Here is a 17385-nt window from a genome sequence, read left to right as displayed (position 1 = left end):
TCCCCAGTACCAGACATCTCCCCACTTCCAGCAACCTGCCCCGTACCAAACTCCTTCCCCGTACCAAACTCCGTCCCCGTACCAAACTCCTTCCCCATACAACTTTCCATCAACATCATCTGCTCCTACAGTCCCTGCCCAACCCTCCACTCCACCGCCCACCACCTCTTCTGCCTCCCACATGTCCACCCATTCTGTAGCTTTTTCCACACCATCACCTCTAACTGTACCTTCCCCACCACGATCCCAGTCCTCTCTCCACACTCCCATTGTCGAAGTGTCCCGCAGCCCCTCCAGCAGTATTTCCACCCCACACTACACCGAGTTATAATGTTTTTTTTGTAATAAAAATGCCCATTTGGTTGGTTTCAAACCTTTATTAAAAAAGTTTTTTTAACTTTAAAAACAGTTTACACAAAAAACAATATTTTAAATAAAAGTTAAATTATTGTTTACACTGGTTGTCTGTCATTTCTTTCTGCGGCGAAATATGTTTAAAAAAAAGGTTAAATACAGGGTATTTAAAAGGTAAAAAGGTATTCAAAACCAGGTATATAACTGTGGGTAAATTTTAGCTTTTTGCCACAGTTGTGTTCCTGGTTGTGTTTGAAGCAAAGTATTTCACCTGAAAAGTTGTGTTTATTGTTGGTGATTTCCTAACAATGAACACAACTTTTGTTAAAAGGTGAAATACTTTGCATAAAACACAGCCAAGGAACACACCTGTGGCCTAAAGCTAAAAATAGTAGACCATGACAAGATAGCCAACTTTGGTTGGCAAAGGTATATACTGTTGGTCCAGAAGGTACACAAGTTTGGTTAGGGCACAAATCTTTCACAATCTGTCATCCTGCCAGTGTACTCTGCCTTGAGGTGACATAAAGTATAGTGCAAAATTGTCCCTCATTACTGAAACCGTCACAGAACTTCTAGTGGTAATATTTCCAATGACAACATCCATCTTCGCCAGTAACTTGCTCTTCTCTCCAACCTGCACTTTCTCCTCTACAACCTGTCAAAGAAGGGCTGTAGGAACATGCTATATATAGTTTTCCAGTAGCCAATCCCGTTCGGAAGGCCACAAGGGTCAATTTTAAAAACCAGATCCGGCGTAATCCGTCGAAAAACGGATAGAAAAACGGATGAACCGGATGAGACGGATCCGGTTTTGTCTGTCAAGAACAAGACGGATCCGGCAGAAAACCGGATCCGGCACATCAGGTTTTACAAAACATTTGCCGGATCCGGCATTCCGGCACGACGCCGGATCGCGCCTGACGCCGAAAACCTGATGTGTGAAAGTAGCCTAAAGGGCCTGTCACACTAAGCGATATCGCTAGCAATATCGCTATAAGGCTACTTTCACACATCAGGTTTTCGGCGTCAGGCGCGATCCGGCATCGTGCCGGAACGCCGGATCCGGCAAATGTTTAGTAAAACCGGATGTGACGGATCCGGTTTTCTGCCGGATCCGTCTTTTTCTTGACAGACAAAACCAGATCCGTCTCATCCGGTTCATCCGTTTTTCTATCCGTTTTTCGACGGATTACGCCGGATCCGGTTGTTAAAATTGACCCTTGTGGCCTTCCGAACGGGATTGGCTACTGGAAAACTATATATAGCATGTTCCTACAGCCCTTCTTTGACAGGTTGTAGAGGAGAAAGTGCAGGTTGGAGAGAAGAGCAAGTTACTGGCGAAGATGGATGTTGTCATTGGAAATATTTTGAAGAATTTGGCGGATTTTATAGCGGAGGCGAATCTTTTGAGGGTGATTGTTCTGGAGAAGGAGAGAGCGAGACAGCAGCGCATCAGGCATCGTAGACGACGTTTGTGGATCCACCCCATCACAGCCAAGAGAATGACGCGTGGGGTCTATTCTACACTCTGCATGGACCTTCGACGAAACCCGGATAAATTTTTTGGATATGTTAGGATGAAAATGGAGAATTTTGATTACTTGGTGGAGCGCATTGCACACCTCATAAGAAAAGCGGACACCTATTGCCGCTTCTCTGTTTCACCCGCAGAGCGTCTGATGGTGACTTTAAGGTAAGCCACATTTATTGGATGTGATCGCATCAGAGCACACTTTCACTGCAATCTTGTTGGTGGTAGTTTGTATCTCCAAGTGTTATAGCTCAGTTTTGGTATGTAATGCTGTGATTTAAAACTAATTTATTGTTTTTTAATTCCCCACAGATTTCTTGCAACTGGAGAATCCCTTTCGTCACTGCATTTCCAGTACAGACTCGGGATTTCCACCATATCTGGAATTGTGAAGTACACATGAAGTGCACTGTGGGACTCCTTAGCTGAAGAGTTTTTACCAGAGCCCACAACAGAGAGGTGGATTAAAATTGCTGACAAGTTTCAACAGATATGTCAGTTTCCCAACTGCTTGGGCGCTGTGGACGGGAAACATATCCGCATTGTAAAGCCAGCTGGATCGGGATCGGAATATTTCAATTACAAGAAATATTTTTCAATTGTCCTCATGGCCATCGCTGACGCGGAATACAAATTTATTGCGGTTGATATTGGGGCCTATGGCCGCTCCAATGACTCTCAAGTTTTCAAACTGTCTGCCATGGGGCGTAAACTGTATGGAAACACCTTCCAGTTCCCACCACCTAGACCGCTGCCGCAAACATCTGGTCCACCTATGCCATTTGTCTGTGTAGGGGATGAAGCCTTCCAGCTGTCAGAACACCTTTTGAAACCGTACTCTAGCAGAGGATTGACATGACCAAAACGCATTTTTAATTACCGCCTCACAAGAGCAAGAAGAATGGTTGAATGTACCTTTGGTATTCTGACAGCCAAATGGCGGGTCCTATTGACTGCGATCAACCTCAAGACAGAAACTGTGGACGAGGTGATCAAAGCGTGCGTGGTACTCCACAATTTTGTTATCTGCAAGGAACCCATTTCCATTGAGGACACCTCTGAAGAAACCACCTTGCAAGATTACCATGACATTACCACTAGAAGTTCTGTGACGGGTTCAGTAATGAGGGACAATTTTGCACTATACTTTATGTCACCTCAAGGCAGAGTACACTGGCAGGATGACAGAGTGTGAAAGATTTGTGCCCTAACCAAACTTGTGTACCTTCTGTACCAACAGTATATACCTTTGCCAACCAAAGTTGGCTATCTTGTCATGGTCTCTATTTTTAGCTTTAGGCCACAAGTGTGTACCTGGTTGTGTTTTATGCAAAGTATTTCACCTTTTAACAAAAGTTGTGTTCATTGTTAGGAAATCACCAACAATAAACACAACTTTTTAGGTGAAATACTTTGCTTCAAACACAACCAGGAACACAACTGTGGCAAAAAGCTAAAATTTACCCACAGTTATATACCTAGTTTTGAATACCATTTCACCTTTTAAATACCCTGTATTTAACCTTTTTTGCCGCAGAAAGAAATGACAGACAACCAGTGTAAAATAATTTAACTTTTATTGAAAAATGTTTTTTTTAGTAAACTTTTTTAAAATTTTAATAAACTTGTTTAATAAAGCTTTGAAACCATAAAACTGGTCATTTTTATTTAAATACACACATTATAAATCTGTGTAGTGTGTGGTGGAAATACTGCTGGAGGGGCTGCGGGACACTTCGACACTGGGAGTGTGGAGAGAGGACTGGGATCGTGGTGGGGAAGGAACAGTTAGAGGTGAAGGTGTGGAAAAAACTACAGAATGGGTGGACATGTGGGAAGCAGAAGAGGTGGTGGGTGGTGGAGTGGAGGGTTGGGCAGGGACTGTAGGAGCAGATGATGTTGATGGCAAGTTGTATGGGGAAGGAGTTTGGTACGGGGCAGGTTGCTGGAAGTGGGGAGATGTCTGGTACGGGGCAGGTTGCTGGAAGTGGGGAGATGTCTGGTACGGGGCAGGTTGCTGGAAGTGGGGAGATGTCTGGTACTGGGGAGGTTGCTGGTACTGGGGAGTTTGTAGGTACTGGGGAGGTTGCTGGTACTGGGGAGGTTGCTGGTGCTGGGGAGGTTGCTGGTGCTGGGGAGGTTGCTGGTGCTGGGGAGGTTGCTGGTGCTGGGGAGGTGGATGGTATGTAATAGGAGGGGGAGGTTGGAAAGTGGCTGGAGGGGGTGTAGATGTAATAGGAGGGGGAGGATGGAAAGTGGCTGGAGGGGGTGCAGGTGGAGGAACTACTGTGGTGGGAGGAGGAGGTTGGGAGGTAACTTGCTGGAGAGCAGCATGGCATGAATGCATTACATGCATCTGCTGGGCAGGAGAGAGCGTTTCCATGCGCTCCACAACAGACCTGAAAAAGGTGTGGTTTGGCGAAGATCTTGCTTCTGAATGCATGGTTTGCAGAAGTGTCTTCACCTCCAGAATGCTGGAGTTGATCTGCTGATAGCCTGCGGAGATTTGCTCTGACAAGACTTTTAGACAGTTCTGGAAAGATGCATTCAGATGCAAGAACTCTGGCGCATAACTCTCTTCCTGACCCCTCTGCCGCTGCCGCCCAGTACCCGCAGGTGTACTAGAGGTGGCAGGGGCAGAAGGGTGGGGTAAAGGGAAAGCGATCTCCTCACCAGCAGCTTCATGTAATGTAGGCGGCCACGATGCTCCTGTGCTGGTGGATGGGACAGATGGGTCGAATGTGTGGGAAGGCTGGGAAGGTGCAGATGTACCGGGGCGGTCGAAGTGTCCCTCGGTGCCGGTCTCCTCAGGGATCGTCTCAGAAGGGTCCAATCGTGCAGGCTCCCGAGTGCTGCTCACCGTGCTGTGGAATAAAGAGAAAAAAAAAACAATTAAAATAGTGACATGGTATGGCCCTGGCTGAAAAAAAAAAGTTACATCTAAACATTTTTTTGTCACATGTGATGTGTAATATTTACCTTCTGGTGAGCATTGTCTCCCGGAGGAACGACAGGGCTCGTGCGTACTTGTACTTGCTCCTGCGTCCTCCAGATCCACTCGGGGCCCGCATCTCTTTATTGAACTCCTTCTTGAAACGATCCCTCACAGACCGCCACCGCTTCACAATTCTCTCCCCTGAAATGAGAAAGGACAAAGTGGTTAGTATACAACATCAGTGTTTCCCAAACTCCAGTCCTCATGGTCCCCAGGGGTCATGTTTTCAGGATTTCCAAAGTTAATAGAAATCCTGAACACATGATCCGTGGGGACCACGAGGACTGGAGTTCGGGAAACACTGGTTCAAATCAAGCAACCGGTACTGTATATACTTACGCTCTTTAATCTGGGCCCGAGCTTCGAGGTCCTCCCAGCGGTCCACAAGGAGCGAACAGATTTCCTCCCAGAGTCGTCGGGTAACGATCAGCTCAGCGTGGCAGCGGTCAGCCATATTCCAGAGCGGCTCCCTTTCTCTGACGAGATCGATGAGGCGGTCCACATCAATCCCTCCATCCTCACCGTCAGAGTCGGGAGCACGCTGTGAAGGCTGTTAAAGAAAAAGACAAAAATAACATAATTAGCCTCCACAAAAGAAATGAAATAAAAAGTGCAAAAAAAACAAAGCAAAAATATTTATACTTACACGCTGGTGACCGCCGCGTTGCTGTCGCCGACGACCCTGGGAGGCACTGCGAGGACCTCTTGGCTGAGCACCAGATTGGGAAGACTAGAGAAGAAAACAAAAAATGTTATGTCTTTGGATGTAGGCATTTGTTTGCTGTGTGTGGTCTGCAGAACATTGTTTTCTATGTGTTGTGTGTAGTGTGATGTTGTGTTTCTGCGTTTGATGCAAAAAACTTACCAATTGTGAGCCCACTCCAAGTGTCTGTCCACCCCTTCCTTCTTCTTCTGGGAGCTCCTCTTCATCTTGTGATTCCTGTTTTAAAATAAAAGGCAATGAATACACATATATTACAGAGATGATGGATTTTGGAAATAAAAACTTACCGTCAAACGCTGACGATGCGAGGGAGGGCTCCCAGAAGATGTGCTGTCTTCCTTATGGCCAGACTCCATGGCTGTGGGTTGTGTTTCTGCTGCTGCCATTGCTGCTGCTGCTGCATCTATTGGGCGGCTGTTGAATAAAGAGAAACAAAGGGCCAAAGAATATCTTGATATTCCATAGCCCTAGTTTGGAGGAATGGGGGATTTGATAATTACCGTCTCTCATCTGCTGCTGGACTCCCCTCCCATTGTTCAGCATGCTGCTCCATTTGGGGTGGTGCTGATGGTGCTGCTGCTGCAGATGTCTGCTGCCTTCTCCTGCTCCTGGTTCTTGGCTTGGGTGGCATGTTGGGTGTGGCTGAGGGTCCCATTGTCTTGCTTTTATATATGTCCTGTGGGCAGAGCTACTGAGCATGCTCAGACCAAAGAAACCGGATCCGGCCGCCGGATCCGGCTGTCGCCGGATCAGGCGCATTGCGGCGCTCATAGGCTTAAATTGTATGAAAAAGCCGGACACGCCGGATCCGGCGTGTCCGGCTTTTTCGCCGGAGACAAAAAAAGTTACAGTAGCCGTTTTTTCCAGACGCCGGATCGCGTCACATTGCCGGAACCGGCGAAAATCGGATGAAACGCATGGCCATCCGGCTCGATCCGGCTCTAATGCAAGTCAATGGGGGGGAAACCGGATCCAGCATTGCATTTCGCCGGATCCGGTTTTAGTCAAAAGCGCCGGATCGCGCCTGACGCCGAAAACCTGATGTGTGAAAGAGGCCTAACGTCACTGGTTTTTGTGACGTTATAGCGATATCGCTAGCGATATCGCTATGTCTGATACTTACCTCCGACTGCTCCCCCGCTGACTATCGCTGATCGCGCGAGAACTTCCTGGACCGTTTCTCGTCGTCAGCTTCCTGCGGCGCTTCCTGCTGTGATGACGAGCAACGCGTTGAGCCGGGCGGGAGGACGCAGGATCGCCTGGTGTGACAGGTAAGGAGCGACCCCCGACCCCTGCGATGTCGCTGGTGAGATCTGCCTGTGTGGCAGCTCACTAGCGACCACTTAGCGATGTACCAGCGATCCTGACCGAGTCATATCATGGTCGGGATCGCTGGTACATCGCTAAGTGTGACAGTACCTTAAGTCTTGCCAAGCACTCATGGGAACATGGTTGAAGCAATTTGTACCTGACAATCATGAATTAATTTTCTGTTACACTTCTCTGAAACATTTTAATAATTGTTCAGTTTTTCTTTCCTGTATTTGTTTTCTATAATGAGGCATTTTGAGGTCTGTATTATGGAGAGTAGACAGCTTGGAGCCTTTTGACAGGAGACTATTTCCCAATTCTGATGTCAAAGGCAATGACTATTGATGAAGTTCAGTAGTAGAGGAAGATTAATATGTCTGAGGATGACAGGGTTGTATCTATTGCTCTAATGACATACTTGAATCATAGAAGGATACAAGCCGCTAAATTAAAGGTAACAAGCATAACCGTTCTCAAGAATATTACAGTTTCACAATTTTCAGCGTGAAAGAAAATGAAAAAAAAATTGGGAGCAGCTTTATAGAAATTGCTAAATGACGAAAAACCTTTTTGTTGACTGTAACAATCACAGCTAAGCTTTCATTTATCGTATGTCAGATATGAAATGAAAACTGATCTGTTATTGGTTGTGACTGGTTTCTTTAAAGATGAATTGTGTTGAGCATTCCGATACCGCAAGTATCGGGTATCGGCCGATACTTGCTGTATCGGAATTCCGATACCGACTTCCGATATTTTTTCAATATCGGAAGTCGGCATCGGAATCGGAAGTTCAAAGTTGATTGACAGCCTGACGTCATCATGATGTGCGGTGTGTGCGCATCATGATGCGCCGTCATTTCGGGCCTTCCGGGGGTCTCTGCCGGCCTGCCGGGGGGCTGTGTGGACTGCCCGGGGTCTGTACCGGCCTGCCGGGGGGCTGTGCCGGCCTGCCGGTGGTCTGTGCACCCTGTGGGGGTCTGTACCGGCCTGCCGGGGGGCTGTGCCGGCCTGCCGGTGGTCTGTGCACCCTGTGGGGGTGGGGGAAATTCCCACGCAGCAATGGCATAAAGTGAGACTAGGGACTTTTTTTTTTTTTAAGTGGCGGAGGAATACAGTGCGGAAGGATACCTACCTTCCGTCATTGGATTCCTGCAGCCCGTAGAGAACGGCAGCAACAGCTGATGCTGCAGTTCTCTACCCAAGATCGTCGTGGGACACACTCGTGGACTGCTTCGGATCGTGGGTGAGTATTTTTGTGGTTTGTTATGTTAATATTTATTCCGTAAAAGACAATGGCTTCGGGGAACAATGTGACAAGTATTGGTAAGTATGTTACTCTATGTTATATGTACTGTATGTCTATGTATGTATTGTATGAATGTATTGTATGTAGTATGTATGTAGTATATATGTGGTATGTATGTAGCATGTAGTATGTATGTAGTATGTATGTAGCATGCATGTAGCATGCAGTATGTATGTAGCATGCATGTAGTATATATGTAGTATGTATGTAGCATGTAGTATGTATGTAGTATGTATGTGGTATGTATGTAGCATGTAGTATGTATGTAGCATGCATGTAGTATGTATGTAGTATGTATGTAGTATATATGTAGTATGTATGTAGCATGTAGTATGTATGTAGCATATATGTAGTATGTATGTAGCATGTAGTATATATGTAGTATATATGTAGCATGTAGTATGTATGTAGTATGTATGTGGTATGTATGTAGCATGTAGTATGTATGTAGCATGCAGTATGTATGTAGTATATATGTAGTATGTATGTAGCATGTAGTATATATGTAGTATGCATGTTGCATGCATGTAGTATATATGTAGTATGTATGTTGCATGTAGTATATATGTAGTATGAATGTAGCATGTATGTAGTATGTAGTATGAATGTAGCATGTATGTAGGATGCATGTTGTATGTATGTAGCATGTATGTAGCATGTAATTTTTTTTTTTTTTTTTACATTCAACACATTAGCCGGATGATGGGACTACTACTGTCCCATCATTGGCTAATGTGTCAATCACTGTCATGGTAGCAGGCATCGCCCGATGGGACTTGTAGTCCCATCGGACGATGCCTGCACAGACCCCCGAAGCCTGCACAGCCCCCCGGCAGGCCGGCACAGCCCCCCGGCAGGCCGGCACAGCCCCCCGGAGCCTGCACAGCCCCCCGGCAGGCCGGCACAGCCCCCCGGCAGGCCGGCACAGACCACCGGAGCCTGCACAGACCCCCTGGCAGGCCGGCACAGCCCCCCGAAAGGCCCGTACAGACCCCAGAGAGGCTGTACAAGGGAAAAACAGGATTTTTCTTATTCCGATACCGGAAGTCCCATAGACTTGAATGGGACTTCCGGTATCGGAATAGGCGATACCGATACTTTTTTTTTAAGATCGGCCGATCCATTCCGATCCGATACTTTGAAGTATCGGACGGTATCGCTCAACTCTAAAGATGAACTGTCACCAGGTGAAAAGTGTCCAGTTTTTGAACTTATTTATTGGTAAAAGCCACAAAAATATGCACTAAATTAAAAGGCCTATATATCAGGAACCATATGGTCATTTTATAAAGACAATATACGGAATATTCATGGGAATAAAATAAGATAAAATATGGTAATTTTTGACTTAGTGAAAGGTCCTATTTAATGCTACGGTCACTCTATCAGTATTTGGTCAGTATTTTACCTCAGTATTTATAAGCCAAAGCCAGGAATGGGTGATAAATACAGAAGTGGTGACGTGTCTCTATTATACTTTTCCTCTGATTGTTCCACTCCTGGTTTTGGCTCAAAAATACTGAGGTAAAATACTGTCCAAATAGTGATAGTGTGACCGTAGCCTAAGAATAACAATCTCCATAGCTCCATAGTGTGTGTATTATTGTGTATTATTGTTTTTTTCTATTGACAATCATCAAAATTATAAATGTATAATGGTACATTCTGACAGAAAAACACCCTGATTTTTCAGAGATGAGGAGTGGTTCTATATGCAGGGCTGCCACTAGGAATTTCAGGACTATATGCTGGACTCTGCCCAGGCTCCACCCCAGCCCCACCTCCACCCCTTGAACTGTCCAGAGTCAAAAGATTTTTTAAGCGGCCACCACGACAAGGTAGACTCTTTTGGCCGGGCCCAACTCTACTCTATATTTGTTAAAATATTCAGTACAAATTAGGTATACTTTTATTTATTTTTCAATTTTTAAAATGACCAATAATATCACATACAAGGGACAAATACCACTGCACCATGACCAGACACCATATTACCACTACAAAGTGACCTATAATACCACATACAAGGAACAAATACCACCACTCCATGTCCAGACCACATATTACCACCACAGTGACCAAATAATATCACATACAAGGGAAAAATATCACCGCACCATTGCCGGACAACATATTACCACCACATAGTGACTGAATACTACAATACTAATCAGTAATAAAAAACACAATATTAATATCACCATAAGTGCCATTATACACAGGAGAGCTGTACTTAGTATGCAGTGTCTGTGTACAGGTAATAGAGTGATTACTGGTGACATTATACACAGGAGCTCTGTATATAGTGTATAGTGTATAGTGTAAAGGTAATACAGTAATCACTGGTGACATTGTTCACAGGATCCCTGTGTATAGTATACAATGTATAGTGTCAGTGTACAGGTAAAACACTGACTCACCAGTGACCTCTCTAGGTGAAGTCCTTCATCTTCTCTTTTCATCTTCATACAGCACAGACCGCCATCACTTCTTCCAGCCAGGGCTCATCTCTTCAGGAAATAACACAGTTATCTAGAGCATCACTTGCAGCACACATTACTTATTTTTTTCCCAAATTCTAAACTACACCAGATGAAGAAAAAAAAGTGACAGTGTTGCTCTGAACAGTAACAGGACCTCCTCCACCATTTAAAACAATAGCCTAAAAAAATAAAATACATACATCACTGCAGTAATTATATCCTTTAATTAGCCCTTATGGTAATAATATCCCCCACCCTGGCCCCCATGTGTCTCATTCCTGACTCCAGCCATGTGATGTCCCCATCTTCCCCATCTGTCCCATGATCCTGTCCCATCTGTCCCTTGATCCTGCCCTATCTGTACCATGATCCTCCCCCATCTGCCCCATGATCCTGCTCCATCTGTCCCATGATCCTGCCCCATCTGTCTTTTGATCCTGATCCATCTGTCCCATGGTTCTGCCTCATCTGTCTCCATCCTGCCCCATGATCCTGCTCCATCTGTCTCCATCCTGCCCCATCTGTCTCCATCCTGCCCCATCTGTCTCCAACCCTGCCCCCTGTGTCATCAATCCTGCCCCCTGTGTCATCAATCCTGCCCCCTGTGTCTCCAATCCTGCCCCCATTTCTCCATTCTGCCTCTTGTCTCCATTCTGCCCCTTGTCTCCATTCTGCCCCTTGTTTCCATTCTGCCCCGTGTCTCTATTCTTCCCCATGTCTCCATTCTGCCCCCCCATGTCTCCATTCTGCCCCCTGTGTCTCCATTTTGCCACGGGTCTCCATTCTGCCCTGTATCTCCATTCTACCTCCATGTCTGCCATTCTGCCCCTTGTCTCCATTCTGCCCCTTGTCTCCATTCTGCCCCTTGTCTCCATTCTGCCCCCATGTCTACATTCTTCCCCCATGTCTACATTCAGTCCTAGTGCCTCCATCCTGCCTCCATGTCTCCAATCCTACCCCGTGTCTCCAATCCTGCCCCCGTGTCTCCAATCCTGCCCCCTTTTCTCCATTCTGCCCTGGGCAGGATGGAGACACATGATCCATGTGTCTCCATCCTGCTGGTGAAACATTGTGGCTTGCTGTTTTCAATTAAAAAAAAACTTTCGCTGGCGACATGCGCGCTGATGTCAGCTGCCAAACTCCAATTGGCTGGCGGCTTTAACTATTGCCGTGCAGGCCCCCAATTTAGTTACTGCACCAGCAGAATCCTGCCGCTGGGGCCAGATCAGCAGAAGAGACAGGGCCTGATGCGGGCCCCCTCTGCTGATTGGGCCCCATACACCAGTCAGGGCACTAATGCTCTGATGGCGGCTCTGTCTATATGGGCACACTCGATCTCTTCTTGCAGAGGTATTTTGACACATATCACTTTAAAAGGAGTTCTTCACCATTTGTGAAGCTTTAGTAGGGGAAAATAAATTTACATATCGGCATATGTGAACACTGAGCTTTTTTGAATGGGTTCGATCCAAAAGATGAATGAAAAACTCCTTTACATACATTGGTTCAGATGTATGTAAACTGCCGCTGTCCGGTCCGCTGGGCAGGGCTTATTTACCTGCTCCCCCCCTCCCTGTCTTGCTCTACGCATTTCTTTTTGTGTAGAGCAAGACAGGGAGGGGGGGAGCAGTTGAATAAGCCCTGCCCATTGGACCGGACCGTGGCAGTTTACATACATCTGAACCGATATAAAAAAGGTATTTATGCATGAAAGGTGCAGGGTCAGGGGGAAGCAAAAGTACTAAGAGAATCCTTATGTGACACACAATTGAATGATATCATTATGTGATATCTCAAAAAAGGGGTGACAGATTCCCTTTAAAGTTTTGAACCCACTAACATTCCCCAACTACCTGCAGATTAATTATCCCCTTATCAGCCCTACAAAGCTGAGTCATGGGTTACTATGCCCACAGCTTTGGTTCCATTACATCCATTGTGTTTCATGTTACGTCACTTTTTTAACCACTCCACAATTAAAAAAAGCAAATCGCTGTTGTTAAAAGCAGATGTGATATAAATTTAAAACATACAAGTACTTCTCACTAAATTAGAATATCATCAAAAAGTTAATTTATTTCACTTCTTCAATACAAAAAGTGAAACTCATATTTTATATAGAGTCATTATAAACAGAGTGACCTATGAGAAGCAGAGAAGTACAGAGACCGCGTCAGAATGGGGTGAGTGTGATCTGACAAGCCGCCAGCTCCTGCACTCCCCCACCCACGCCGACCCCCTGGGACAATGACTCGAGTATAAACCCAGAGGGGCACTTTCAGCCTAAAAAAATGGGCTGAAAATCTCGGCTTATACTTCAGTATATACGGTATTACATAGAGTCATTACAAACTGGTCGATATATTTTACATGTTTATTTCTGTTAATGTTGATGATTATGGCTTAAAGCCAATGAAAACCCAAATGTCATTACCTCAGTAAATAGAATAGAATTAGAGTTGAGCGAAACGGGTCAGTCAAATTCAAAAATCACTGACTGTAGCTAAAGTCGGGTTTCGCCAAAACCCGACCTTAGCGTGAGGTCGGCAATGAGGTCGCCGAGCGCCAAAGTCGCGTTTCAAATAATGCTTCCAGCGCCTTTTCTCAGCCAATGATGGAGGACGCACACTGTGGGCAACGCAATGACATGGGCAGCGGCCACCACCATCTTAGAGAAGGGCATTGAAGTGATTGGCTGGCTTTTTGTGGCGTCACAGTGGCTATAAATGGTCGTGCCTGCCGACAGCCATCTTCTGCCGATCTTAGAATAGGGAGACGTGCTGCTGTTGATTCTCAATAAGGGAGAGCGTTAGGCAGGGAAGAAGAACAAAAAAATTGCTTCTGCTGATAGCACTTTTCACTGTACAGTTAGTGTGCAGTGAAAGGGGAGGATTTTTGTTGTGTGATTAGGCTGTCTTTTAAGGCTCCCTGCTAGCTGCATTGCTGTGTGCACACTGCTGTTCAAACTGCCTTTTTCAAAGCACTCCAACTTTTATTATTTTGTTCTGGTGAGTTACCGAGCATTCATTTTTTCACACACCGTATAGCGGTGTATGCTCCTCACACAATACCATGTACTGGCTGGTATCACAGACAAATACAAGCTATCTGTGTGTGATTCTGGAAAAACAAGCCAAGGAGATTTTCCATTTTTCCAGACCTACACCTTATAGAGCTGTCCACTTTTCACCTTATAGAGCTGTCCGCTATTCAAACAGTTTCGTATATCTGATGTTTGATTACGGTCAAAACTATACAGAGACAGCGTGTGTCACTCCGTATAAAAATAGACGGAGATTGACAATTTTCCATACAGACACCGTATAGCGGTGTACGCTCCTCACACACTACTGTTTACTGGCTGGTATCACAGACAAATTCAAGCTATCTGTGTGTGACTCTGGAAAAACAAACCGAGGAGATTTTCCATTTTTCCAGACCTACACCTTATAGAGCTGTCCTCTTTTCAAACAGTTTCATATATCTGCTGCTTGATTACAGTCAAAACTATACAGAGACAGTGTGTGTCACTCCGTATAAAAATAGATGGAGGTTGACAATTTTCCATACAGACACCGTATAGCGGTGTACGCTCCTCACACACTTCCATGTACCGACTGGTAACATGGACAAATACAAGCTATCTGTGTGTGTGTCATGATCACGTGTGTCTGGTCGCAGATGATGCCGCAAGGCGAACCCATAACACACGTGACCCTGGATACACCGCCTCCAGTGGGGCGAATTTAAATAATAAAACGTGCAGGTGGATACGCCGCCTCCACCTGGCGAATTTTGGTATTACACGTTATACATACAATAATCAAATAATAAAGGGGGAACCTGGGAAACATTAACAATGGTGGGCCCTGCAATAGGGAATGGGGAGATGGAGACCTCCTAAGCTCCCCTGAGCCAGTGTCCCTGCACTCCTAACATTCCCTATACAGGCTCCGCGCCTGTCGCCGCACGCGAACCTTAACCCCTTGCTCGCCCTGACCCTAAACCCTCACTAGGGAATAGGTCGGTGCGGAAACTAATCCCACCACTGCAATAATAACACACATGAGGGAAAGAGACAATACAGGAGGGACACCACTTAGCTTTATGCTCTGTGCTTATGCTCCTGCAACAGAGCCCACCACCTGTGTGCATCTTCTCCTCCACCCGGATCCATCACCATAACAGGATCCTGCACCATAGTGCTGCCTAGGAGCAGAGTCCACCACCAGTAGCTGCTGCTTAGTAGCAGAGTCCCAAGGATGAGTTCAGCTTCTGCCACGAAGTCAAGCATGCTTGAGCCCAGCTCAGCAGCCAAGTCCCACATGGTGAGTGCCACTCTCCATAGTAGCCACTCCACCAGACCATGCAGACACTTCCCGCTGACACCATCACTGCGACTCCACCATGCCATGCCAGCCCTTCGTCCAGACACCATAGCTGAAACACGTCCCCCTGGCTAAGCTGCGCAGGACTCCTATCCAGCTCCATCATTCCACCAGGCTCTCCAACAACTCAGCAAGAAATATCACCAGCCGTGAGTGAACACCCTGAGCACACCTTTATAGGGTGTCACACCTGATCCATAATTAAGTGAACATTAACCTAAACCTAAGGTGCGATACCATTCCCCACCACCGGGCAACTTAGAATGAACGACACCACGTGTGATAATTCTAATGGCCACCGGGGGCTATCACGACACACTTTGGAACCAAAGGAAAAAAAAGTTCACTTAATGCATTTAATACCGCCAGATCCAACACTGGATCATGACAGTACCCCCTCCTTAATGAGGGGCCTCTGGACCCTCAAGACCACCCCTCATTAGGGAAACACCTACAGCGGGGATGCCCAGACCCTGAGTTCACCCCACCACTACCTGACACTTCAGGTTTATGACAAACACCGCTAATATTGGCAATAAAGTTCCTTTTGGAGGCACCACTCATCTCCACAGCGCCGACCTGGGGAACGAGTTTATGCATGTGTATGTCTTGCTAAGAGCTGATCAGACTCCACAACACATTTCCAAGATGTTTTTTGGTGGCCACACATACATGCTCGTTCACACACAGGTCCGGACCTGAACGTTTATTGCACACATTCGTTTGTAATACCTTGGTGAACTCACTCTGGACACAACAGAGGCGTCCCCCTGTGTCACCACACTCACACCCCCACTATTCACCAAGGGAACCCACCCTCCAACCCTTTCACCATGAGGACTGCACCTCCTAGGGTTGGTCAATGGCGAGGGTTGAGATTTGTCCCTACTCCCCCGCAGCACACCTGCTGCACACACCAGGAGGAGAAGGGGACCGGGAAATGGAGGAAATATACTCTCGCTGGTTGCTTCCACACGACCAGGAGGGCGGCTTCTTCGATGGTATGAAGATTTGGCGTAAAACCCTGTGGACCATCACACCAGTCAGCTCACCACAGGGGCGTACCCCTTCACCTCGGGGAATACCAGGCAGCTCCGTGGGGCACCATTCCTCCCACCTGCCTGGGTGCGCCCGCCTGCATGAACCAGTCCTGCTCCCCAGCAGCGACTCTAGGAGGTTTTAGTACCATAGCCGCCGGAATATGGAGGAAAATATATACACTCGCTGGTCGCCTCCACACGACCAGGAGGGGGCGGCATTGAAGATTTGGCATGAGCCCCGCGGACTATTCACCAATCTGCTCACTACAGGGACGTACCCCTTCACCTCGGGGAATACCAGGCAGCTCCGTGGGGCACCATTCCTCCCACCTGCCTGGGTACCTCCCCGTGCATGAGCAAGTCCCGCTCCCCAGCAGCGACTCTAGGGGCTTTTGCCAGACCGCAGCCGCCATTTTTGTTTCTCTGGTTATCTGAGCAGAGGCCCCAGACCCTGATAACTGCTGCTGCAGCGGCTCTAACACACCATGCCGCTCCCCACTGCACCTCAGTGAGGCCCGGCAGCAATTACCACAGGTCTCCACATGGCCAAAGCTCACCAGAAAAAAAAGTAAGGGCTGGTGATAATGTCATGATCACGTGTGTCTGGTCGCAGATGATGCCGCAAGGCGAACCCATAACACACGTGACCCTGGATACACCGCCTCCAGTGGGGCGAATTTAAATAATAAAACGTGCAGGTGGATACGCTGCCTCCACCTGGCGAATTTAGGTATTACACGTTATACATACAATAATCAAATAATAAAGGGGGAACCTGGGAAACATTAACAATGGTGGGCCCTGCGATAGGGAATGGGGAGATGGAGACCTCCTAAGCTCCCCTGAGCCAGTGTCCCTGCACTCCTAACATTCCCTATACAGGCTCCGCGCCTGTCGCCGCACGCGAACCTTAACCCCTTGCTCGCCCTGACCCTAAACCCTCACTAGGGAATAGGTCGGTGCGGAAACTAATCCCACCACTGCACTAATAACACACATGAGGGAAAGGGACAATACAGGGGGACACCACTTAGCTTTATGCTCTGTGCTTATGCTCCTGCAACAGAGCCCACCACCTGTGTGCATCTTCTCCTCCACCCGGATCCATCACCATAACAGGATCCTGCACCATAGTGCTGCCTAGGAGCAGAGTCCACCACCAATAGCTGCTGCTTAGTAGCAGAGTCCCAAGGATGAGTTCAGCTTCTGCCACGAAGTCAAGCATGCTTGAGCCCAGCTCAGCAGCC

Source organism: Dendrobates tinctorius, unplaced genomic scaffold, assembly GCF_039654945.1.
Source record: "Dendrobates tinctorius isolate UK_male_01 unplaced genomic scaffold, ASM3965494v1 ptg000370l, whole genome shotgun sequence".
NCBI classification, from domain to species: domain Eukaryota; kingdom Metazoa; phylum Chordata; class Amphibia; order Anura; family Dendrobatidae; genus Dendrobates; species Dendrobates tinctorius.
Note: the sequence above shows the minus strand (reverse complement) of the source record.